The following is a 27,032-nucleotide window of genomic DNA, read 5'->3' on the forward strand; positions in this document are numbered from 1 at the left end:
CTGACCTACAAATGAAAACTCTATGGAATGGCATGATTTAAAGAGGGAAATATATATATATAACATATTGAGTAGTCATGGACGACTGGAAAGGTCAAGGATATTCTCCACGGTATAGTCCTTTTTTTCTTTTTAAACTCCAAATAGTTTGACATGAAAAAAGTGCCGTACTTTTGACTCCATTTACAACCATAGGTCATGCAGATATTAAAACATTTTGTATGCATTTTTGTTTCCACGAGCCAGTCACGAGTAGGCTTTTCCTTGTGTCATGTCTCTGCACATAAACTATTGATTTGGTTTGGCAATGCAACACCAGTCATAATTAGGGCTTTGTTATGAAATAAGATGCTTCTCTCTGACAATGTGTCCCTTCAGCAAAAAAAAAAAAATTAATAATAACAATAATAATAATAATTGTTTGAGATATCTGGCACCCTCCCAGTTTATGCAGAATACTTCCTGTCAACATCTTCATCATCTTCTCTACCAGCACAAACTGCATGTGTCATTGCAAGAGTGAAAATGTTTTTATTCACCAGTTGCTCGAAATGTTCCATGACTAATTATAAAAATCACATATGTGCATTTGCACAAATAACAGCGTCTTCACATCAAAATCCTGATCCTGTAGGTTAATAGGGAGTGAGGAAACAACGAAAGAGAAAAAGAGAACGAGAAAGAGAAAGAGAGGGAAAAAGAAAGAAAGTGTACAACTGTCATGACGACTCAAATCTGTTTTGCCTCCTTCTGGCCCACAGAACTTTCTAAGAAGAATCTAATGCTTAAATGGGGTCAGGAGAAGGTTAAAATGCGCTACATGAGCGCAGTCATAAATATTTGAACTGCTGACTTGAAAAGACTTGCAGTGTTCATAAGGGAGGTGGCTCGTGTCACATCCTTTTCTCTTTCCCGGCGCTGAGCAGCACTTGCCCTCACAACCACAGGATTTTAGCCTCTGTGTTGGGTGGATATGAATACCCCCTCAACACACGGCTGTGCTGTAGCGTAATGCTCACAGCAAATGTTCTATTCAGAGGCTAGTTACCATAATGTCTTCCCAGACAGATGCTGAAAATATGCAGGATTTGAGGTTTATGCTTTAGTGCTGCTGTTGCTGCTGATGACTTTTATCAATTGCAGATGTAGTACAAGTAGGTTGACAACTATTTTTATTATTATTGTTATTACAGTATGATTACTCTGTAGCTTTTTACAACCACCTTAAATAAATAGAATGATTCATTTTTGAATATTTTTGGAAAAAAACAAATCTTTGTCTTGCTAAAGCTAATTTAATATATAGCATTTAATATAATTTATATGAATTAAGTATACACAGTTGATTATTATTATTATTATTATTATTATTATTATTATTATTATTATTATTATTATTATTATTATTATTATTATTATTTAGCAAAAGTTATACAATTTGGGGCTAGATTTGTCTACAAATTAGTAAATAATTTTCACACAATATATATTAAATTTATGATTATTTCACTTGTATGTTACAAACCTTATTATTTAAGTAATCTATAATTTTATGTTAGGTTTTAATTATTTTTTTTAAATCTTAAAATTATGATTATTTCATTTTTATGTTATAATTCTTATTATTTATATGTAGTAATCTATATTTTATGGTAGGTTTTTATTTATTTTTCAGTTTTAAAGTGTAGTACAAAGGATAAAATATTACAATCTGCGCTATGCATGAAAGACATTGAAAATGAACAAATAATGATAATAATAATAATAATAATAATAATAAAACAACATATATATAATTGCCCTCAGTATTTTATTTTATTTATTTAGTTAGTTATTTTTTTCTCTGTTACTTTAATAATTGAAGGCGTTATATACGTCATTCAGTAAATTCAGCCCTAGAAGTGCATTTTTTCTGGTGAAACAGTTTTGAGGTAAGTGCTTTAAGTGCCTCAGTGAATCTGGAGAATAGCTCCATTAATCAGCAAAAGGTTATTCTTGCCATTTTTCAATGTCTATAAATTAATTAATATAACACTTCACAAGAAACTCTTTTAATATCATCTTTAAAACATTCTCTAAAAGCATATAGTGATCCTAGTATGCTCTTTGTTCTGTGTTTGTGCTTGTGTGTGTTCTTGTGTTTATATTACTTTAGCAGAGAGATTTTTTCAGGCTGTGATGGGTGCATCCTAAACCGGTCTCTAAAGAAAATCTGGGTTCCACTCAATTGTCCGCTCCTGGTGCGATTCAGAGTGAATTTCCTAACAATAGCTTCAGCGCTCCAAACTTCTCTTTCCCTGTCCGTCACAGTTTCTAAACAGGCACATCTGGTCCAGGCAGAAGAGCAACAAACATGCAAGTGACAAGCACAGGGATGAGATTAGCGATGAGGAAGCTGTTAGTCATGGTGTGTCCCACAATTGCCCTACCGCTCTATCTTTACTATTAGACGTCCCGGCTGCTCCATATACACATTTAACAGAGACTAAAATAAATGTTGTAATGAACAGTAGGTGTTCTGGGACTATTATAATGATTAAAAACATGATTATAAATCAGGTGGAATATCTCTGGGTCCACATGTATTCTTTTGCAATTTAAATATGAATTGTAGCAAATCCATATTATTTGAAGTGCTTACATATCTTTTCTATTTTAAGGGATGATGAGAAACAATTTAACTTCTCTTCTTCTTGTCTATGTATAATTTGTTTGCTTCACTTATTGTGTTTTATTTTGCTTGTTTATGTATTTCAAGTTTGTAAACTAACATAAAAATTTGTTTGCCTTTATTTCTAATGAAGTTGATTTTGTTGAAGTGCACTCTATTCTGCCACTATTCCAGTATGTTGACTCTGCATATTGATTATGTCTGAAAGTAGTAGAGGAAAACTCTCTGACTGCCTCACAATCTATTTTATGCTCTTGTTGCATCTCTGTGAGGCTGCTTATTTCACTAACAAGACGTACATTACGTAAATAATAGACATAAGTAACGAAATTTCTGCAGAAAATTTGTAATTGATTTTATTTTACAAGTTGAGGTGACATTGTAATTGTGTGTCCTGATTATAAACTTTGGGCATGGATTTTTATGTACAAGTATATACAGACTTTTACCACAGCCACACTGGCTTTAAATGTAAAAAATATTAAATATTTGATTTGTTTATCTTAATCATTTTATTATGAGTAATTATCAAATCTATTATTATTAACACAATATTTTTATAATAATATTTTATTAGGTTATCAGAAAATTATGAATCAGGTCTTTAAACCTTTTTAAAGAATATGCAGCACTTTAAATTGAGTTTTTTTTATGATGGAGGAAAAATTAGACAATTTTCAATAATCACACTGCTTCACTATGTATAGATAAAAGCCAATTATTCCCTCTTTTCTCTTACTCATATTTGATTTGCATTTAGGAACATTAAAGAGTACTTCTGAATATAATAAGCATTAACAAGTTTTACTATTTACATTCTTGTAGCAGGATGCTACAACAAATGAGATGCTCAGTATGTACGAAATGCCATCAGCGTTTGAGTGTGGAGTATGGTTGCTGTAGAAAGAGAAGATTTGTTTTAATTATTTTGGAAAATACGAGTCTTGTGTTTGGAGAATTCTGCCAAATGACCCAAATCAGATTTATAATACAAACTAACTAAAAGTAACATTTTTTTATGGTCAGAAATAATTGAAATTTATCGTAGTTGTACTCTTAAAAAAGACAGAAAAGGTTGGGTCCTTTCTAAATAACCCGTAAAATCAAATTGCTGTGAAAGTCCCAAAAGAGGCATGTTTTGAAGAATCCTAAGTGCATAACTTCCTAAAAGCTGTTCCCAGACCTGTGCAGACGGGCGCATCTTTCATCAGCAGGGGATAATAACCAGACTGGTGCGAGACGGCATCCCCCTGGAGAGCCCACACTGATTGATTCAGGAAAATGTTTAAACAGATGATACCTGAGGGGACGCAAATAAATTGTGGTGTGGGTTCTTATTTGTGGAAGGGATCAATACCATTCGAAATGAGTTTGGGACCCTGTGTGCCTTGTCTAGTGGTTTAATATAGAGGAGGTGAAGTGTCTGCATCGGAGTCGGACAGACAGCGAGAGAGAGATAGAAAGTGCACTCAGACCCATCCTAAAGGGCACCAATCAAATCTGTGTTTTACAGCGAGTCAATCATCACCCGTGCTTTTATTTGAGACCGTAAGCTGCAGCCACTTATTTGAAGTTGCGGTATCAAAACTTTGTTCTCCTCTTAGGTGTAATCTGCTGCGATTTATGAACAAACAGGTTTCTGGTTGGTCAGAGTACTTGCATTTTTTTCCCACTCCTCTGAGATTATGCTGAAACTGTGTGTATGTGTGCGATTTTTTTAAAGTTAGGACAGTAATGGATCAGATTACATCTTGCTGAAGCGGGCCGGCTGTTTTTATTTGCTTATGCAAACAGCTAGCATCTGCTATCCTTGTGCCCAGTTGAGTTGTTGTTGTTTTTTACTTCCCGCTTTCTGTTCATGTATCGTATTTACTAGAGTAGTAAAATCTAATCAAATAATTATATTATGTGTTGAATAATTAATCAGATTAGCATGCAGTACAGTACATGCATATATCCCATAAATGTATAAAATAAAACTAAAATGCATTAATTTGTTGCAGATGAAATTGTTTTAGTTGCTTTAGAAGTCAATACATTACTTCAGTCATCATTTTTAAACCAATTTGCTTTTTTTAATTGTTTCTTACAAGTGCATTTTTTAAGATTTCAAAAACATTAAAAGAGTACTTCTGAATATAATAAGCATAAACATGTTTTACTATTAAAACTCTTGCAGTATGATAGAAATTAGATGCTCAGTAGGTGCGAAATATTATCAGCACTTGAATATGGTTGTTTTGAGATTTGTTTTAATTATTTTGGAAAACATGCATTTAGCTATTGTGTATATTTGTATTTAATTGTCTCTAATTTAAGTGGCATGTTTTTTTTTTAAATATAATTTTTATGTAAAAGCAGCTGGGTCTGCACTGACTTTGGATTCAAGCTTAAGCTTTGATTTGCGTTGATAGTTTGAAAAACCATCAGCATTAAAAGACTTTGTTTGGGTCAGCAAAGATGATTAATTACATCTTTACTATCTTTTAAATTATCAATTAAACTAATTTACTTATATTTTCTACTTCTTCTTCATTTGAATAAAAATAATCATATTGAATAATTGTTTTCCTCTCTTTATTTGTTCATTACAGAAATGCATCTCTGTTTGTCAACACAGCAGTCTGACCATTAAGTGCAGTCTGAGAGGAAATGAGAGAAAAGAGGTGAGCACTCATTTCTTACAAAACCTTGAAGACATACAGTATTTTGTTTTGTGTTTGTGTTTTTTTTTTTTTTTTTTTATTGTTGTTGATTTTTGTTTTCGTAGTATGTCATCGTCCTGTTGTCATAAAAAAAAAGAATGTTGATTTTTCACAACCAGTCGTTATCCTTTCCTCCTGTAAAACTGGGCCACATTTTAGTTGAAAAGTTGGCTTCAAATTTTGTGACTTGGTTTGTCTTATTATGTTCTCCAGGACTGTCCCCTTTCTCACACACGTTCAGACATGATGAGTATCAATAATTCATAGGGACTCGTGCTGACCCTGCCTTTAGTGACCTCTGTCATGTCCTGCCTGCTGCTACTTTATAAATAAACATCTGTTCATGCCGGGCTTTCAACTGTGTGTGTGTGTGTGTGTGTGTGTGTGTGTGTGTGTGTGTGTGTGTGTGTGTGCGTGTGCGTGTGAGTGTGTGTGTGTCTCTGTGTGTGTGTGTGTGTGTGTGTGTGCGTGTGCGTGTGTGCGTGCGCATACAGCAGTTGCTCGTTTGGAAGCCCACCATATTCCCTGTACAGTGCACTTTTGTTTCAGCTGAGCTTAATAAAGAGCTTTCGTAACTTAAACTTAACAAGTAATTTTAAGAATTTGGTTTCAGGATATACTGAGTTTCAGGTCTGAAAACGTACTCCTCTGTCGACTGAGGCTAAGCTGCAAAAACAGCTCACCCCAAAGTGGAAAAGATTAAAATCCACATTTAGTATTCTAACACTTGGCTACAATATCACACTTTAAATAAATCTCATTCTAAGTTTGCCTATGTGCTTGTTTAAGTTTATGTCAAATCTAGAGTGTTCTCTCATATTTTTAAATGACACACAATGTCATTTGTACAGAACCATGCAAATGAACACATGGCCAAAGTACCATGTAAGCTCACAGCCAATCAGCTTTAATTAGATGAAAAGTTTTGGATTTTTCCCCCCTCTAAAATAACAGTTTTTAATTGCAATTTTAATTAATGTAATCTAAGACTTGGGGTGGGGGGTGGATAAAGTTAATGTTAATTTTGCACACCTGCAACACATCCAAAAAAAAAGACTAGACCTGAACTTGTACAGTATGCTAGGTCCCTAGACATTTCAGTTCTCAGTTTTCTCAAGCCTCATTTTTATTGCTTGTTTATTGATGAAGCAAAGTTACACAAAAAGGTGTAAAGGTCCGTGTTTGTATATAAAAGTCAGCTTTATTTAGCATCTTCCTCTTGGTCGAATTTTACAAGGCACTTCATCTAATGAAAGTTTAAAATCTAATGGTCTTTTAATTATCCTATCAAAGAAATTCATTTAATTAAACAAAGATAAATAAATGGATAAATTACATACACAATAAATGAATTCATTTTTGCCAACAATTGCACATCTGCAGTTTTTTAGACCTCTACACACCATAGTTCTTTAAAAGCTTGTAAAATCTCCATACATCCTCAATGTTCTGTGAGCGGAGTTAATCAAAGCTCGTAAATCACGTCCACAGGCACTTAGAACATTAGGCATGCAGAGGCAGTCACCCTTGTGCAATTAATGGCAATTAAAGTTATACTTTTATTATGTCTTGTACTTGCACTACAAAGGAATAATTGCTTTTTACAGCTTTTAAGTCGCTAGCTGTCTTTTTACAGTGACCCACTAGTTACGAGGGATTCCCAAAAAAACACGTTTTCAGGGGTCTACATGCACATTACTGTAATATATTAATAGCCAGTGTTTGGTCAGTAGCCAAATGTCTTTTCTTTCTTTAGCCTTTTTTTTTTCTCAAGAATTCATCACAATGGTTCAGGGTTCCCAGTGTGCACCTCTAACTGAGCTTTCTAAATGTACTGAGGAGAGTCAGTACTGCCTAAATGATGAGATCCAGCACTGGACTTGCGTTTGAGGATGTCTGTATTTTTTTTTTTTTTAATTAGAAATACTATGTCAGCGCTCTCTGCGGCCTACATTTTCTTCAGTCTTTTTTTTTCAGTATTTTTAGGCTTGTTAATTTGATGTTAATTTAATGTGATTAATTTTTAAAATGCAATTAATCGTGCCCCCTGACCCGTGTGTAAAATCTATGATAAGGGATTTTCTCCAGATTGAAGTACCGTATTAATGTATCTGTGGGTACTCAGTCAGCGCAGCCCACAGACACCTTGCTTCGGCAAACTATTCTCACAAAGAGCAGGCTTTAACCTTGATGTTTTCTCTCATTCTTGCTCTGGACTTTCTAATTCTTTCATCACTCTCATAAGCTGACTCCAGAACTAATGTCCGTTTATGTCTTTTCATTCACTCAGTTTATCCACAAACAGGGTTTTATTCACATCCACAGTTTTATTTTCTCCTTAGCACTCTGTGGATTATTTGTTGTGACACTTTTAGCAAATGGGGTAAAAAAGCTTGCAGAAGTTGAATCAAATTTGTAATTTTGAGATGAACATTTAAATTACATATCAAAAATAAATAGACAACATTGACAAAATTATTAATGTATAAAATACAGAAAACAATAAATAAATAAATGGTGTTGCAAAATGGTAACAGAGTTACAAATTAAGCCTAAATGAAATTATCACTCATTAGAGGGACTACATGATGGTTTATTGCTATTCCTAAAATAACATTTCCCTTTGGTCAGGTAACAGGTTTGAATGATGAACGATTATGATTTCCGGATAAAAAGTTTTTCATTTATTATTATTATTATTATTATTATTATTACAACAACCGTCCAAGCAGCCTTAATTAAATGCTTATTTTTTAAGGTTTCCTCTGGTTCTTTTTATCATAATTATTGTGGCAGGTCCATAACACCATTTCAAATGTGTTTGTTTTCATAGCCAGTGGAACAGTTACAGATGCGCCCGGAAGTTTTTTCCTAACTCGTTCTCTCTCTATGTTTGCCTGTTTCTTTCATTTTGATTGAGGCAGTCTCCACCTCTTTTAGTCACGCAAATATAGTGAATCAAATGGATTAGGATGAGGCAGCTGGGCTTCCATGTGTGTGACCAGCTACCTGAATTGAGACATCTGCTTTGGAGACAGTTAGATGGGAGATGAAACACATAGCAATAAGTGTCTGAACGTGATAGTGCTTTTCATTTCATCTTTGAGCTGCCCACACAAGAAATACAGCAAAGCAATGCATTGAAACATGTTGCTTTTATGTTTTTACGGTATATAGACTTATAACAAAGAGCTTATATTTGATCGATTTTTAGTGACATATTAGTGTTCAAAGTATACTCCGCATACAGCTGCGTCTGTATTTGTGTGTGTGTTTGAATATACTTCTGCAAAGCCTTTTTCTTTACAAAGTGCTGATGATACAGTTGTGGTGGGGAGTTTATTGTTGCAGACTATTGAATAGAGACAGTTTTAGGGAAAGAGAATTGCTCAGATCTTCCCCTGAGAGGAGAAAGAAATAGACAGACAGAGTGAGTACAAAGTGAGATATAATAGACTCGGCCAGCGGTTCTTTCTCAGGACTTCAGTTGGGCATGTTAAACGTGTTCTCAGCAAGGACACACATGTTGCTGTAAGCGTGCTGCTTCAATAAAGATACCCTGCAAACTCTGAAAGCCACCTCAGTCACGATGGTTTCCCACTTTCCACAGACATTTGTCTCCTTTTAAAACACTGTGTTGGGGATTGAGACACAATATTCCTGAATTCATCACAAATCTCTTGCTGACAGTCATATATAGTTTTATTAGCAATAGGAGGGCAGGTGCTGGTGTGTGAACACTTTCATCTCCTATCCAAAAACACCTTCAGCCCCTTTAAATGATGTGTGCTGTCAGCAGCCTATTGATTTTATATTGCAGATATGAAGTCTTCAGGTGTTCAAGGTTGACAAGGACGACTGTGAGCTGCCAAGTTCAATATTAGTCAACGCATCATCAAAGGGCGCGCTGCCTCATCAGCCAATCACAATGCTGTTTCAAGAGGCACTTTGCAGGAGTGAAATAAAATTCAAAAGTTTCACATTTTAGTTCCGGGCAAAATACATTCCCAGTAATTTTGGAGAGGGAGAGAAAGCAATGACACTCAAGCTGGTGAAAAACTATTTTTGGTGTAAGCTTGTAAAATTGGCATCTATTGTATATGCCAGTGGTCGAGTGGAAAAATTGAAAGGCTTCAGGAAAATGGCTGGTTTGTCAGGGATGGTTTAGAGTGGCACCTGTAAAAAGGTGAAACAAATATCGTCCTTGACACAGCGCGCACATTCATTCCTATAAACTCAGTGTCACGTCAGAGCAGCAGCTCGAAAGCATTACTAGCACTGACATTTGCACACAGACTTACAATTTTGACATGCTGCTTTTGCTTTTTCTGGATTTATATTAATTTATGACTTTTTTTGAGATTGAAAAAAACATAGCACCTCTGCTGAAGTAGGGTTTTGATCACTCACCCCACATTTATAGAAGAAGAACAAAAGAAACATCATCATGAAAATAAAGACCCTAGTTGTGCATGAAATCATCTTAATTGTGAATGCAAAGTCGATGAATGTCAACGTCCATGCGAGGGACTTTATTTTTGAAGTTCCAGGTGTTTTTCTGCAGATTATTGAATGAACAGAACACATGGGTGTGTTCGACAAGATGACAAGATGTAATGAGTCCTACGTGTGCAACATGTAAAGAAAAGTGCAACAAACAGGCAAAGTGGGTTTTGTCACAGGGTGGGTGCTGACAGAATGTCTGGGTTGCATGCCTGAATTGACGATGGTAACGCATCATTAGCTTAGTGGGGTGAAATAATAGCATGCACCGCTGTTCCACCACCACTTTGTTTAGCGTAGCGTCCTACCCTCCCGGGATGCAACATGGAGAAATAGGTGTTTCTCTCTCTACCGAGCGAATGTTTGCAGCCCTAACAAGACACCCAGGAATAGGAGTTTTATACACAGCACAAGCCAAGCACATTCCAGGAGCCCAGAGAGCCACAGCGGCTCCTACTTGCTCCCCTGACACCGCGATTGATGCTCCAGTTACTTTCCTTCGCTTGAAACCTCTTACAGGAACAGCTGTCCCTGTATGAGCTTTATTTGCTTAAAACTAGTTCGAAAACACAAACGTGACCTTAAATCATTTAAATAGCCTTAAATTGCTTCCAAACTAGTTTGTTTGACACTCATTTGCCTCAGTTATAGTGAAATAATCCATTATAGTGGCTCTGGATGTGCACAAAAGGCCTGTATGCGTTGCCTGTTATTTTTTTATGTATTCAATTTGCAGTCCAGGCTCATTGGAAATACATGCCTGTGGCAACAAATCTGCAAAATTATATTACATTCCTGTCATGTATGTTTTTTGACACCTTCAATGTGAAATGTCTAGTGGTAAAAGCTTGTTCAGTTTTATTTCAAACAGATAAACGCAAATCTGGCAACGTTTATAATGTTAGTTGTTATATGCATTGTGGCAGTTTGGAAATGCAATGTCCAATGAGTGACATTAAAAGGTTAATGCTCTATCGCATTTGAAGATAACACATCATCTACTCTAGACCTTACTCTAAACCTAACCTGTAGTGATAAAAGCAAACATGAGATAAAATGCAAATGTGACTTGTGTTTCACAAGACTTATACCTGAGTGCTCTGTATCACAAATGCAGTACAGTACCAGGTGAGCTACCAAGCAAGTTTACTACTTGTCAGAAAAGCCATACAGTTTGGAGCTGGTTATATAATGCCAATTTCAAATGTTTTGGATTACAAATGATGAGTGTTTTGAGGTCATAACATAATATTGTCTTTATTAATCCATAGTCTGCCCCATAATCATAATTTGTCTGAAATGGATTGAAAGTTGTTGATGTTTTACTGCCTCTAGTGTTCATTTCAGATGGAAATTGTTATTTTTCATTCTGGAGTAATTTGCATGGAAAATAATAATATCACAAATCATTAATTCTTTTTCTCCCAGACAAGCTCTTACTCACAAAGGCTCAAAAACTGTGAGATACACTTTTACGCACTTTCCAGTACTTGTATAGGGAAACAGTGACTGTGCTTTGAGATGTTTAAGGTGAGAGCTAATCTATAAGACTATGCGTGTGTGTGTGTGTGTGTGTGTGTGTGTGTGAATGTCTGTGTGTGTGTTGACAGTGTCACTGTCAGCTGAGGGATGATTCCACTGCAGCTGTAGAGAAGGAATCTCCATATCTCCATCTTTGTGACATCTCTGGTTCAACATCAATCACATCTGTGTATAGCACAAGCCCTCACTGACAGATACACGCCACAACACAAATCATATATTTTTATGATTTCTCTCTCCATATAGACAATTTGGGGGCAAATTCATTAAACAGTTCCACTTTATTCATTAACCACAACATTTTAGACATTCTCTAGCAATTTTGGCAGCAGTAATCCATCAAATGTTGATCAAATGATGGAGAAGAGCAGACATATATTAAAACGCATGGACATAGATAAGTTATATTTCTGTACACTAGAATTTATTCAGATGCCAGGCTTGTAGTGGTGGGGAAAGGCTGTACGTTCTCAAAGTATGCCAGATCATGACAGTCTGCTACGTCATTTGCAACCTAGTGCTCAGAACTAGCCAACAAGATGGGAAATTGGATTGGGAAATTGCAATCAGCACTATATGGCAGTTTACACCATAACCTTGTTTTCCTAATTCCTTATTCATACTATGCGAAATCCCATCTCAGTATCTAACACACTTGTGCAAGGCCCCATTTACCCCATTGCTAAATTGTCATTTTGGATCATGGGCTGATTGGACAGCTAGAAAACATTATATTCAACAAAGATGCATCAGTGATACACTTGAAACTGATTGCTCAAACCTCGAGAGAGGTGGTCTGAGACACATTGTTGACAAGTCAGTCAAGAGGAAATTTTCTTCAGGCAGTGTCAATGTCAGCAACATCTCCATGTCTTTCCATCAACTACATATTTTGCTTAACCTACACAGTTGTCATGGCAAGCTTTACTTAGGCATGCATGCATATTTATTCACTTAGTGATGCAATGGGTTCTTTGCTTGGTAGTGTTACAAGGAACAACAAATTTTGGTGGAAAGAAGACCTCAATTTATAGGTTAAACTGAGATCAGTCATTTTCAGAATATTTATTTTAAAAACCAAGAAACTATAATAAATATAGTATAATAAATCACATTGCACATGTTGCATTTGATTTTTTTTCTCTTTAATTAAAAATTCTTCTCAGATCTGGCTTCATTAAGACTTTTACAGTGACTGTCAGACAACAGAAAATGATTCATAAAAACACAAAACTAAAATTTGATTTGCTCCAAATTAAAAGAAAAAAAAGTGCATTGACACATCTTTTTGTCTACAAAACAAATAATTAGGCTAATCTATTATTTAATATGTTTTTATAATATGTCAAAAAAAAAAGCTTATTCGGGCATAGTAATCTCACTTCCTTTGTCATCTATATAATTCTGTCTGTCTCTCTGGAATCACTCTCACTGTTCTTGAACATTTGCATGGGAAGCTGATACATTTGGGCTGTAGATGTCATGGTTGACCCCCCAGGGTTTGTGGGGTTAAAATAGCAGAGTGGAACAGTACAGATCTCTGTGGGTCATCCTGTGCCGGTGAATAACAGCCTGTCTGTTGTTTGATTTGCTTACAGGACCATGTTATGATGAATAGGTTGGCTAAGTGAGCCATTTTCACAAATAAGAAGTTTATTTTCAACCGTTGACCTTGCCTTGTTGAATAATGCATGGCCATGCAGGCTGATGTGTTCAAATGCGTGAAAAGCTACTGAGAGGAGTTAATTTGTATTAAACGCAAAAGGCCCGTGCTGTATTTAGTGAGTCGGGTGATGTGCTGTCATCTGGAAATAAAGCTTTGACACCTCCAGTCATTAGAACCAAAGTATACCAATAATTACTCCCCCTCTCATCCTTCCCGGCCACAGCTTTCAGCTCGCATTTTGCATGGTTTTGAGCAGTTTATTCACACAAGTCAGCTTTTCAAATCTATGGAGTGTTTAAACATCCTGTCATTAGCCATACCGGAGCTACACGGCAGTCTCCAAGGCCCTGCTGTATAGTAACCATGGCAGAGTCCGGCCTCCTTGAGAAGGTTCCCCATTGGTTCTCATTCAAACCCTGTCCCAGCATGCCTCTCTCAAGAACTATACAGTGCAATCGGAGGTATGATTAGCTCTCTGTGTGTTAGCGACGGAAGCACAAGTTTGAGACAATCACTCAGCTCAACTTCAAGATAAGTCTTTCTCTCTGGGTTCCAGCACACTGTGCCCTTCATAAAATGTTGATTAATGGCTATGAGCAGCGAAAGCAAATGAAATTACTGTAACCAAATTTGTCCACTGGCACTTATTTGTACTGTGTTTTGCAGTGGTTTGTGAAGCAAGTAGCATTTTAAAGCTGTTCTTTTTTCATGTTAAGTGCTAGTTTGTGGTTGTTACAAAAATCAGTTGATTATTTTAGGCTAGTTAAATTTACCTCAGTACAGCAAGAAAGGACTTTAGTCAGTTTGAGCTTCAATAAATGCTTCACTGGTTCTTGGTATTGCACTTCTATGAAGGATTGTTTTTATGAGTGCATATGTTTTTGCTTCTTGGATTCCTTTCTCCATCTAATTCTCTACATCCCTCTGTTTCGTCAAGCCAAAAAAAAGGGAATCAAATAATCACATTAGAAAAGTAAAATCAAATTTCGCAGCCTAGAGGCCTAAGGTGTCTTAAGTATTGGATTTGCACAAGCAAGTTTGAAGGCTAATGGGTCAGCTCCATTAGTTAAGGATGTTATAAAAGTAAGGCAGAAGATCACAGGAGATATAGTGGAAAAGTGGGGAAACCAAGAAGCAGGTCGTTGCATGAAGCTTAGTGAGGAACTTGAGTGTTGTCTCATATGAGATGGTATCAAGCAAGGTGACACGGCCAGGCTGTCGGTCGCGTCAGGGGTGTGTGAGAACTGCTTTCAAAGTGGGTCATGAAATATTCTACAGAAAGTGTGGTTTGCAGAGGATAGAGATCAGAAGTGTTAATTGTTGAATGAATGCGCAATGAATTTTCATAGAATTTCACAGAAATGTATAATGTGCACACCACCCTTGTGTATTTTCTTCAAATTGTACTGAATTGAAAACAAAAGAAAGACAAAAATTTACATCTAAAGTCATTTATTTGAACTAAAAAAGAAAAATAGTTTGATCTGACTGGAGAGGATTCTTTGTGAAGCCTGATAGGCAGACCAGAACAGTGAAGGTAATAGATTGTAGGAGTGATGGGCAATTTGTATTACAAGGGTATAGGTCATATGATCAGCATGTCAAAGTCCTCACTGTCCTCTGTATGGGCTTTCGCCCTGCACAAATGAGTTCAACTACTCTATGGACAGAAGGAGGAGAGAGACAATGTAACATTAATGACTCATGAAAATGAATTAGTGGGGCAGAGAAAAAGGAATAACGCCAGAGAAAATAATTAAAATAATTTGCCTGTTTAAAAGCACAAAAGAAAATAAAAAAGACAAAACACTAAAAGAAAAAAAAAAATTGAAGCTCTGGCCAAGATGAGCAATGTGAGGTTGACGTAAAAATGGAAGAGGGTGATGTACAGTGAGGGAGAGAAAATTGCGAACAGAAAGCTTTGTGTTCGGAAAGACCTTTGCCACTTGTTGCAGGTTCTTCTATCTGAAGAGATGGCGAAATCTAAGGGAAGAATGGAAGCCTGCGGGTCACTTAGGAAACGGAAGGCTGAAATAAGAACAATATTAATAGTCCAGGGCTGAAACAGAAAGAAGGAAAAGCAAAGTGGGAAAGAATGCACACTGAAGTAGAGACTAATGGGATGGGGTCTGAAGAGAATGTGAACCTATTTCTCAGCTCTACTTTAGGCCTCCTCAAACGCTACCCTCATGACAGTAGCCAAACACTGCCAGCTTTCATCAGGCATGATTCAAATTGAGCACCGTTTTTTTGAGGGTGGTCATTCTTAAAGCATACTGTCCTCATGGTCAATATCTGATGGAAAAATACATCGCACCCTAGAAAGAGAGAGGGAGAGAGTGAGAGAGAGAGAGAAACGCATTCAGGGTCTGTTTCTTTTTGAGTATTGATTTTGTCCTTTTATAACTCCCCTTGAACACCATCAGTGTCCTTTTAATCAAAGAAAAACACAAATGTCAGAGGGTTAGAAAGGAAAGGAGGTGGGGGGAGAGGAGTAGCATGCAAGCATGGAAAGTGTACACGTCGGGCTTGTAATTACAACAATGTGACATGTAATCAATGTGGATTAGAATGCATTGTCAACATTAGCCATAGAGAGTGCATTTTTAAGAGCTTTAATCAAAATATGACAAATGTAAGAGTGACAAGCAACAGCCAAAATTGCAGCCTGATATTTATTAATACTTCTGTTGTGTTTTCAATGGGCAAATTTTTATTCTGTTGGGCAAAGGTAAAAAGTTATTTTTTGAAAATGTCACTGACAACTGATTGAATTAATTTTGTTTACCTCATATACAAATTTTGTTGTGCCATCACTTAAAGTCTTTAGCATGGGTGTGACATCCGCATAAAATAGAGATATCCGATTGGCCAGTTCATTATTCACCTCGCTTTCTCCCTCTGCCTACATGGACAGATACCAAAAACATTATTAATGGAGTAAAGCAAGGAGAACATAGATTTTTCTTTCTGAACAGTTTCTCAGAACTTATCACAGTCAATGCCTCATGAAAATGATTAATAGAATACCATAACAAAACAATGTCAAGATGGATAAGCATTGAAAGGTTTTTTTTTTTTTTTTTTTCTGTGTCCAAATTTCTCAGATGAAAAATGTTTCACATCATTAATGTACTAAATATAAAAAAATGAATCCTTCAAAAATGGATGGATGTCACCTAACCCTTCTGCTTAAATTAGAAGGGAGTGTATGATAGCTAGTTTTTGAGGTTGCAAAGCTAGCATCATTTGAGTAACAATGGAATATCCAGTCATTTTGGTTATCAGGATAAATGGGAGAAACAGCAGATTGGACAAGGATGGGAAAAGTAAAGACATCCCCAGACATAAAAAGGAAATTAAGCTTTAGTTATTTTGCAAAATATGTGATGAATAATTACAAATCTTTTCTGAGAAATTAAATGTCTTAATTTACTTACTGTATTCTAATGAATAAAAAGGGTTACTTGAAAGTCTCCCTTCAGTATCTGCACAGAAACATTGAGAACATTAACACCAGGGAAACAGTGAGTGTACACATTACCTTCAGCTAACATAGCACAGCCGTGCTGGATGATGAAGTCTTCGACGATGGTTCCAGTTGGAGATCTCAAACACCGGAGTGGGATAGGTCGTCGCCCGGGGCCTGTCTCATGTCTTCCGCTGCGGGTGCACCCAGGGTCCGTGGTGTCCCGGCGCCGGAGTGAAGGACATCTGGGGAGATCCTGGGTGAACGGGGCCTGTGCCGAGAAACACACGGAGTAGAGGTGGTGGGAGTGTTAGTATCGTGCTGTATACAGTACTTACCCCGGACTTGTGAGCATCAGCCCAGGATGTTTCCAGTGCAGCTCTCTGCTCTCTCAGCTGGGCCTGCTTCTCCACCAGGTCGCGAATCTGAATGAATCTGAATGAATCCTCACCTGCACTCAAAGGTAGACACATCCGCAATTAAAGCAAGTAACAGGGAGTAAAACAATGGTAATGTGTGTGAATAGAGTATTAGCAATGTAAGCGAGATGTGCAACCACGCTGTGAATACGAGCTGTATTGATAGCACTCGTAAATCAAAATAAAACTAGTGATAACAAGGTACTCTGATTGTTTTTGTTGTAGAATACAATAGGGGATATATTCACACGTTATAGAAATAAAAATGATGGTGTATAAAATCGGAGCTCAAACTCAAAAAATGTGTGTGTGTGTGTGTGTTGCCTGATAAGCTTTTTTACCTCTCAAAGTGACTGTAGCCTTTAACGTGCCTTTACCAAGAACCATGGTTTCAGCTACAATTATTCTCTACTGTTCTGTCAAATAAAACAAATTCACCTACATCTTGGATGGCCTGAGGGTACATTGACAACAAATTTTCATAACTATCTCTTCAAAGATCTTCTTGACCTATAGTCCTCTTGGTCTATGTCTGGTCAAGTGCCATAATCAGTGGCTCAGCTTCTAAAAGCAGTTGCTGACGTGCGTTGTTCTCAGCCAGCATTGACAACTACCACTGTGATCACCAAGGCAACTGTTGCCAGTGGTCCACGGCTCATCAAAGTTTGTTCTTATTCTTTCATGGAAAGATACAGTAGAAATAGAGAGAGAGAGAAAGAGAGAGAGAGAGATGGGGCAGTCGGGGCAAAGTGACCTTTTTTTAATTGTAAAGGAAAGCAGAAAAAATGTGGAAGACCATTTAAAGTGAGGGATCAACTTTTAGCAAAGATCAAGACAACATTTTGATTAAATAGTGGAGAGAAGAAGGGAATATATGGGAAGGGAGAGAGAAGGTGCTGGTGGGCCTTAACTGGGAGACGGGTTTTTGTGAACATGCTGGCATATGCACATTTCCCTCCTCATCTGTCTCTGTCTCTCTCCCCTTACTGATGGGCTTGTGGTATCCATCTCTCCCCTGCTATCCATCTTGAGTGAAACAGGATGTCACAGGCACCATCTGCGGACCATGTTATTTTTATTTTCCATTCTCCATTCCTTTCTTTTCCCTCTATTTTTGTCAGAGCGGAGGTGTTTGTGATTAGCCCAATCTACCTGGCTAATTAAAAAGGCTGGCAGGCTGACTTGAAGATGGAGGAAGTACTAGTCTCACTTCCTGATTATGTACCTGCTTTTGAAAAGAGCACAATGTGTCAGTGCTCCTCTAAATCTCCTACGCACAGTTATTTCTCCCCTTACTGAACAGGTGGCCAGATGCACGGTTATTATGTACAGTAGCACATGTGTGGTGTGGAGGCACCGGATTCTGCAAATGGAGTAATTTTTTTAAGTAATAAGTTGAGCCTGAATCAAGTTAGGCCTTTACTCATACTGTGGAGATTTGTTTCAACTACTATGAGAAAAGACATTCAGTACACTGCAAATAACAAATAACATGTATATATTATTAATAAAATATTGTATAGAGAGGTGCAGGTATAACGTCAGAACCAGGCTAATTCACCACTACTTCAATTCCGGAATAAGTCTGTGGCAAATTAGTCTTCCGGGATCTGATGTCATACCTGCACCACTCTATTCAAGAGAGTCTGGAGGTGGCATTCCTTCGTTGTGTTTAAGATGAAAGGCCATAAATGCAGGCAGAGATGTGTGATGAGAGCATCGGATTGTTGGAAGGAAAGAACTTGCCTATTAGCTCCATAGCAAAAAGAGAAAGGGGTTCAGCACCGATCCCAGGGGTACTCCAGTGGTTTTCTAGGGTGATTCAAACATCCTTCTCCTCTATGAAAGCATGTTTTTTTTCCATGAGATGCTGTAGGACTCAAACCAGTAGAGAGCACTTTCAGTGATGCTCAGTTTCAAAGGGTTGATAACAATGATGATTCACTTTGTCAAAAGCACCATTATAAGTATGTGTGAGAGTGATTGAGGTGGGAAGAAAGAGATTTTTCTTCTTATACTCAGGAGAAAATACTGGAGACATGACTGGAGCCAAGCTGGTTATATGCATGTCGAAGAAGGAATCCTTGTGGCCTTATAATAGGCGTCATTGAAAGACTCATGAATGTCCCTTTGTGCCACATACACGTTTTTTAATCGACCATGCAATATTTCATGCCATTGAATTTAGAAATTGGTACATTGACACATCAGGGTACTGCGACCTTCATTCCATTCAGATAACAGTTCAGGCAAACCTCAAAATGCCAATAAAGGTTTTTCATAGATTTTAAAATTTACTAATAACTACTGAGAACATAAAGAAACTGCCAAGACTAACCACTGAGAGCAGAACTGCCTCATTATGCAGATCAGATTTATGTGCTTTCATTTACAGTTACACTTATTTATCGCCTCAGATATTCAAACATGTTTCTGTGTATTTTCCCATGACACTTGGCTCATAAACTCATGCACAAACACATTCATATACCAGCACCCCCTGCTTACACTGTCCGTATCCCAACAGCCACGTAATGTCTTTTGCTCATGCTTCGATCCCTAACATTATCAGTGGGAGCTACTTTTGAAGCTTTTCTCTTGTGGTTTGCAACTCAGTCAAAAATAGAAGAGAAGAAGAAGAGTGCAAAATGTAGACATTAAAGACCATATGACAGAAAATGCAATAACAACAGTAGTCGCCCAAGCCCCTTTTTGATCAAAGTGACCAACTACAACACTTGAAGAAGCCAAAAAAAAAAAAAAAAAAACATCCCTCTCATTTACTGACCTCTTGTGCAGTCCTGCATTCTGAGATGAGATGAACAAACCTAACATATTTAAAGTAATAGACTCTTCTCTGAGCTAGTATGGAAGAGAACCTTGTTTGCTCAGACTTTGACTTGCAGCTGAGGGGCTTAGAAATGTTATTAAAGATGTCAGTTTTGTTTAAGGGGGAAGGGCAAGCTTAGAGAGGGCAAGAGGCACATTGCTGTGAGGATGTCCCTGTCAGATTAAAACTGACCTGTTCTATGACAAGCTTTCATCTTGTTGAGGCCAAAATTTCAATAGAGAACAACAGGAGGATGTGCCACAGATGTGCTACTGGGGAATAAGTAAAAGTTCTATAGACACAATTTATACTGTGTATATATATATATATATATATATATATATATATATATATAATCAATTATATATATATATAAACATAACACATAGTAAAAAGTTCAGTTGTTACTTTAAGATAATACTGCTTTAAGATTTTACTTGATATCAAACCAAAAAAATAATTTAATTTAAATTAACACATAAATATAAACTTTATTTATTTGTTTATATGTTTGTTTGTTTGTATATAAAATATTTTACTTGTTTGTATTGTATTGTTATTTTAGAATCATTTTAGATATTTGTTTGTACATTGTACATTCTAACAGTATGATTTGTTTTTTTATTACTGTTGGTTTTGAATTCTGTGCCTTTCAGCCATACTTTATGAATTGTTCCTGCTTGAGCTCAAAGGCTAATTGGAATCTCCTCTGGCATCACGTAGCACTGCCTTCTCATTTACTTGCAAAATAAAATGTCTCCGATGCCATAGCATCCCAGCTCTGTGTGAAAGGAAATATGGATGTAAACGTATTAAATGCACATTTGCCCACACAAAGGCCGGCCTGCAGCAATCAGCCCTGGCTTTGCAGTATCAAAGATACAGTCCCGTGTCCATAATAAAACACACAGGACCAATTAGTCTGCCGTCCTTGAAAACGTATGTCTGTTTCTTCCTGCTCCGAGCCTATCAGATCAAACACTCCATGTTGTCCATCATCAAAAAGTAGCAGAGCCTGGTTTTCTTCAAACAAAAATCTATTTTTTTTTTATTGTTATTAATGTAATAGTGTTATTCTTTTAAGGGGGAAGCAGCTCTTACATATATTTTATGATGATGACAGTTTTCATATTGCATATTGAGTTGAGTAATAATAATTACTTTTTAATAGTAAAACACTTCCACTTAACAGATGATGCAGCAATCTAGTATTTTGTGTGTGTGTCCCTTTTTTGTTGTTGTATTTGATTTTTGTTGTGCCTGACCTCTTTGTAGAGGTAAGTCAGAAGAAGGTTTGGTGAGATCAGCCATGGCCTGATGATCATCCATAGTGCTCTTTACTTGACAACACAATAGCCTTAATTGGTGGCCTTTCTGAAGGTTTGGTCTGTTTATAGAGCACTGTTCGTAAATACCATTGAAATTTTGGGCGTAAGAGTAGGAAATGATGGTCAGAAGGGTTAGAGTCAGGTCACCACCATGACTGTAAGAGGTAAATGGCAGAGGTCCTCATACAGCCAGGCTTTTTTCTTTGAGTGAGATGAAGCAGATCTGTATACAAGTAAAACTTCTGTGTATGTGTGCGCGCATCTCAGGGTCTTTTTTTTTCTTCCAGCCTTTCTCTTTCTGCGTCTATTCAGAGAGTGTGTTAGCCTGATGAAGTTTCTGTCAGTGGCAGTCATCTGGTCTATATGCAGCGACTGTCATCTTTTCCAGTGCCCACACAAAATGGCCTCCAACTGCCAACACAATGAAATGACAAATCACATGAAGACGTTTCTCCCTTTTTGGGATCAATGCACACATACACACACAAACAAAAAAAAAAAAGAAGAAGAAGAAGAAGAAGAAAAATCCTTGTACTCATGTGATCTTTTAATTACTCACTGTATCCTAAGCCGTTGCTGTATAGCTTTGCATGGTATTTACTTCAATAAAATAGCAATGCAGGGGAGAATCAACCTTGACAGTGGTAAATATATTATTTACTGCATTTATTTCCAACAATATACCAGAATCATTATAAAACATTAAATGTTGTGTAACAGTCACAAGAATTTGTTGTCTGAACTTGTTTTCAGTATATTTATGTAAATATGGATATAAAAAAACAGCCCACACACACTTTCATAAAATGCTTTTTAAGAAAATAAGATGGGAAAAATATGCGTTAAGTGGTTTTATAAGATTATATATTCTTTTATTTTTTTATTAATATTCTATCACTAAACTTACTCTAAGCCTGTGGCTGATGTACAGTACAGTCCACGGCAATCCGGTTTGCTATCCAGTTTCCGAGCTGGACCTGGAGATGGGCATTTAGACTACTTTTTCTTAATTCGTCTTCCATTGAAACCGTCTCTTTAGTCGCAATGTGGGATGACATCCAGCATTCCATAACGAGTACACACATACACCAGCATGCAAACATTCTCTCTGCAACTTCTCGCCTCTCTCCTGAGAAGTCCCACTCTCTAGCTCTCTCTATCTATCTCTCTGTGTCTCTCTGCAGGCCTCATTACTGTATCTGCAAAGAGTGACAGAGAGGAGAAAAGGTTGTGGAAGTCAGAGAGAAAACTCGGGGAAATATACACAGCAATCTGTCAATTCTAAATATACAGTAGAAACCCGTGCTCGGCTCAGCGGCAGATGCACCGGTTCTCCAAGCGCCGGAGAGGGGCTCCATGTGGCCCAGCTGTCTGCCAGCTCAGATCAGGTCAAAGCACAGAGTGTTAGCAACACCACATCGGGATGAGGGCTGTGGCTTTGCCTTTGAAGTAGCTCTCAGGGCCTGAGTGACCTTTGCGTTAAGTTTTGCATTAAGGTGATTTGAAGTCACCTCAAGGTAATGTGAGAATTCTTGAGGAAGCCAGTATTCTGGTTCTGTTTACAGTTTACAAGCAGCACTCCGGTCCTCTGTGTTTCAGCCCACACCCTTTGCTGTTTAATTTCTCGTTTCAGTCATTAGTCCCTCGATGGGGCTGAAGCTGTTTTTTGGATCATGGCCGTACCTTCTAAAGTGCACAGAACTGTGGCGCCTCTGTTCTTTACCACAACTCTCCTGCTCCTCCCTTAACTCATAATGGAGCTCATTACGGTAGCCCTCCATCTCTACTGTGTACTATATACACCCATCAATATTGATGAGGCGCTGATGTCATCATCAGTTTTGAGCTCTTTTGGAAAAGAAATGTTGATTTATGACCATTTGTCCCAGTGTTTGGAGATAGAGAAAGAAGTATTGCAATGATGGGTCAGACTTATTTTTAATTTAATAATAATAATAATAATATTTTTTATGTATTTTTTTATTTTCATTATTTAGTTTATAAGTATAGTTAGATATAGTTAATCCATGATCAATTCAGTGTTTATTATTTATAATTTATATGTAAGTTTGTAATATTTGTCATTTATATACAATTTATTCTTTGTTTATTATTATAATACGTGTTATTTTAAATGAGCCAACTAAACCAAAACATTTCAATATTTGAAGTAGCTACCTGAATTGTATTTAAAAAATCTTCACTGACCAAATTTATACATATTTGTATAATTTCTCATAAACTCATAATCAGTGATAAATATAAAAAAATAGGTAACTAAACAGAATACATTTTTTTCAGTGCCCTGGTAATGGCTGTATATGTTTCTTTATTGATATTTCAGCTCCATACTCCATGGGGTTAGGAGCCACCCCATGTGTATCTTAGCGCCATATTGCTTAGATAAACTAATTAGTCATACTTCAGAGTTGCCATGCTGTTCACATGATGTAAAGAAATGCTAATAGGTTTATAATGAATTGGTCTTCTCTTTTCCTGGGATACTCAAAGATACTTAAACACAGAATTTTCGCTGAAAAGTGCTTTGCTTGTAGAGTTATTTATTTCCCTTTCTTAGAAAGTTAAAATGAGAAAACATTCAAACCATGTGAATTACAAAGTGAACTTTGTTAGTCGAATATTGTTGTTATTATTATTGTTGTTGTTGTTATTGTTGTTGTTTGTTTGTTTTTTTTCTTCCTAACTTTTTGACTAACTTCATCTATTTAGTTATTAAGCCAGGAGAGCTATTCATAATTTCCCTCTAACTAAAATACCACTAATTGATTTCTGGCATTTTGGTATTTACATTAAGAAAAAAAAGAACATTTATTTAAAATTTAGTGAATCTGTTTAACGTATGCAAGTGAACATGCAATAGATCATAATAAAATTATGAAACAACAATACAAATGTAATATACTTTTCTATTGTTATTGTATATATATAATTTGATCATGCCCAAAAATGCCTACATAAAAAAAATTCCTTAAATTATATATAAATCACTAATTTATTAATTAAATCATTTATTTTTTATTTTTTATTTATTTATTTATTTATTTATTTATTATAAACTGGATGGTTTAAAACAATTTTCTGTAATAATTAAAAGCATGCCAGAGATGTTTTCCGCATAGATTTCCTTATCTTACCATTTACCTGTTCATTTTACAATGCACTTTATTATTTATATACATTTTTTGACATTTTCTTTTAGGAATGTTTCAAATGATCTGAAAGAAATTTGTAATATAAATAAATATTTATATAACAACAAGGTTTACATTTTTGAAAGTATAAAATAAAGCAATTAACATGCCATTTCACCAAGCATGCATCCAAAGAATTTTTCATTTGCATAGAAGACATTCTATGTTGTTTTCAAAACTTGAATTTATTTTGTAAGAATGTGTCTGTAGGACTACATATTAAGTAGGGATAAAATATAATAATAAAACAACAAGTCATTTTAATTCTTAAAGCATTCCTTGAGTGGTTTAATATCTGTATGCAGATCCTAGATGTTGCATGTTTGATTTTAACAACAGGGTTTACATACACTATTTTTCATGTTTCATCAAGCAGAATAAAAAAAAGATCTCATTATTTCATTTGACCTTTCATTTTTGCATGAAGTTGTTTAATTTCAGTTTTCATTAAAACAATTTGCTCATCTGAGTCTGAACCAGAACTGAAGAGAAATTTCAAAGGTAGAATATTATACTAACCGCAGCCTGTAAAAGATGATGTCCTCAATGTGTGTGCATGCGCGCATCCTTTTATGCACTTAAAGGTGTGTGTGTGTGTGTGTGTGTGTGTGTGTGTGTGTGTGTGTGTGTGTGTGCGTGTGTGTGCGTGTGTGTCTAAGGGAGCAGTGAGACTGTTTTCAGTTTGGGCTTGCGTTATGGCGAAAAGGGGACAAATAATGTTTTGAAAGGTTTCATCTTAAAAAAAAACATTTCACATATAATACAAAAAAAAAAAACAATATCACAATCAAAAAAAAAAAAAAAATTTATATATATACATATATTTATATATTTTATTAAATATAATATATATATATATATATATTTTACATTACTTTCTAAAAGAATAAAATGTTAATTACATATATAGATCAATTATTTGATTGTTTTTTAATATATATCAGTATTATATATTTTATTAAATATACTTCAAGGTGTAGTCACTACAAGTGTGGTTCTCTTGGGACTGTCCTCAAGACAAAGTCTGAATATGAGAATGTGACAAAGAAAAAATGTGGAAATAAAATTAATGTATTAGTTTGTCCTTATTGCACAGTTAAGTATAGTGTCTGCTTATTTTTGAAGTGCAAACATATCTATTTATTTGCAGGTCTGAATGCTTAATGAATTTAGTGAGGAGTGCTGTAATCTATCTGTGTGAATCATTGCACTCGCTGCCATAGATACACAGTCTGAGCGGTTGCCAGGGTGACGGGGTTCTGACCTATAGAGGCAGGGGAGGGATTGACCCGTGTCAGAGCACATTTGCTGCTTTTGACACATCAGCCATGGCTTTCCACTCTGCCGCTGTCTCTCAGGTGTCTTCAAGGCTGTCTTCATCCCTGCGCCGCTTCTTTGTGAGCCCTCCCCTTGTCCACCCGCTTGTCTCCATCCCTCCACCCCTGGCACAGAATCTTTTCTCTGCTTTTCTGCTGGAGCTCCACTGTCTTGCTCTCAGCCACTGCGGTTCTCCTGCCCAGCGTTTGGGTGGGTTGGGTTAATGCTGTGCTTCCCTTGTTTCCTCACCTTAGGTGGGGTGAAAACCAAAGCTAATATCCCCCCTCCCACCTAGCCAATCTAAACATCTTTAGCCATGGATGGGCAGCCCAAACAAGAGCCCAGCAAGACGGGTGTCTTCGGTGCGATGGCCCCCTCTGTTTGACATGTGCACAATGGCGCTGACCCCTTCTGACGCTTCTTTCTCAATCCTATCGACCCATCGGCAGTACACCTCACATAACAGTTCTCAACTGAGCAGAGCTCACATTTAACTTTAATCTTCATCCTTATGTGATTTTTCATTACTAATCTATCAAAAGATCTTTTTAAAAAAAAGCACGACAGCTCATAATGTTGCTATCGTCAACAAGAAGGTGCAAGTTATCATGGAAGTAAAAGTGGATTTCACAAGGGTAAGAGTGACTTAGTTTTATAAATCCGTCTAATACAGGTCAAACGTTTAGCTTCTTCATAATTTATATTGATCTGTTTTAATTACAAATCTCTGTGCTGATATACACGATAATACACAAGACCACTTCTAAGCTAGTGAACATCTATGTCTCGGAGCACATTCAGACATGTCGCGACATAGTCTCATTTTGTTTGACTTCTCTTAAAACCTGTCAGCAACATGCTATCTTTGTGTATTTACAATGGTAGATTTGAAATCAGCTGCATTTTCCATTCACAACTACTTTTGACATGTGCTTTTAATGCTTTGACAGTCAAAACAGGTCTTGGCGCCAATGCTATAGCAAGATAACATCTGAAAGAACAGCTTGGAAGTCAACTCGCTGAAATATACATTATGTTTCCAACTCTGCTCAGCTGATATGCAGCCATTAGAGGGCACAGTTGGCTCTCCACAGCAGGAGTCCACGGTGCCCTCCGCCCCACCCCCTCCTGTCTCGCGCTTTCGGTCTCTCTCCTTCCCGCTTTCTTTTGGAGAACAGATACTGGGGCACTAAAAGTCTTTAGACGAGATATGATCTGCTGTTTACATTCTGTGTTTCAAATATATGCTTGTTGCAAATCTCCCGCATGTTACGCAGTGGGCTTTGAGTTGTACTAACACAGATGGAATTTAGATTTGCATGGTGCTCAGGTCCCGACACGAAAAGACCTGTTTACTCTTGGCGGAAACA

The 27,032-nt window shown here is 36.6% G+C and overlaps 1 protein-coding gene across 4 annotated transcripts in view; it reads left to right on the plus strand.

The window, feature by feature from the left end:
• LOC109087252 (teneurin-3-like) overlaps positions 1–27,032 on the plus strand; it is a 497,439-nt gene that overhangs the window by 173,572 nt on the left and 296,835 nt on the right. For 3 of the 4 annotated variants that reach the window (XM_042716547.1, XM_042716552.1, XM_042716548.1), the window contains one exon: positions 5,266–5,337. The gene's annotated coding sequence lies outside the window, so the exon portion shown is untranslated. Of the gene's footprint in view, positions 1–5,265; positions 5,338–26,148; positions 26,298–27,032 lie in introns of those variants that run through there. The other variant, XM_042716550.1, reaches the window with a different exon arrangement.

Source organism: Cyprinus carpio, chromosome B1 (genome assembly GCF_018340385.1).
Source record: "Cyprinus carpio isolate SPL01 chromosome B1, ASM1834038v1, whole genome shotgun sequence".
Taxonomy (NCBI): Eukaryota; Metazoa; Chordata; class Actinopteri; order Cypriniformes; family Cyprinidae; genus Cyprinus; species Cyprinus carpio.